Source organism: Ambystoma mexicanum, chromosome 4q (assembly GCF_040938575.1).
Source record: "Ambystoma mexicanum isolate Mex_15411 chromosome 4q, UKY_AmexF1_1, whole genome shotgun sequence".
NCBI lineage: Eukaryota > Metazoa > Chordata > Amphibia > Caudata > Ambystomatidae > Ambystoma > Ambystoma mexicanum.
In genome coordinates this window covers 457,715,378-457,716,275 of record NC_090928.1, presented here as the reverse complement: position 1 = coordinate 457,716,275, position 898 = coordinate 457,715,378, and positions in this window count along the sequence as shown.

The window sequence follows — 898 nt, the reverse complement described above, 5'->3', positions numbered from 1 at the left end:
ATGTTCATAAGTCGCAACATATCACCCTAAAGTGAAGAGTCCCATTCATACAAAGCACTTTTCTAAAATAAGACATGCTGGAAGCCGTTCCTAATGCAGCATTGCAATCTGAATGCAAAAATCCCATGCCCGCCCTAGAGAGTGAGGATGGAATGATGGGTGCTACCTTTTTAATATCGCTGTTCTTCTCTGTCGTTAACCCTGTGTTAGGATAGCTCATCGCGCGATTGTGGGCATTGTGTTGAGATGCTTTGTGGTTTCCATGCAAAGATGCTTTGTTTGCATGAGCTGGCTGACCTCCCGTGGAGAAGGTTCGCATTGTCGCGTGAACGAGCTTGATCAAGTAAACAGCAAATAAATGCCCAAACATGCACTAAGCCGTTTCGCATAACCGTTTCGTGCAACTTGCACCAAATGAGGTTGATTCAGTAAAACCCCAAGTGTGTAGCGAGGGAGTAATTTAAGAACATTACAATAGGTGGGTGTGTCACACAGGTAAACAAGGTGAGATTCGGCTGGACAGAGGAGTGTCAATGAGCCGGCTAGGCAAGTTTGGGTCACAACCATCAGCTATCTTACTTGCTGCCAGAGTGTGAAAGTCACCTGAATGAACCTGGCATGCTGTGGGAGGTTGTGCTAGGGAACTTGAACACAGTGAAACTATGTTCTCAAGATGACTGCAGGAAGGATGTCATTTATGCACAGAGATGATGGAGGGATTTTCACCACCTTTGGAGAAGTGCCAGATTGCACACCAACCCCCACCTACCCCACCCTCACTCACGCCAACCAGTACCACCATCAGAGACCGGAGCTCCTACATTCTCCATATCCACTCACCGTGGCTTTTGTTGGGAGTGCTGCACCATGGCCATTACCCAGTACTCTTGTCATCTGC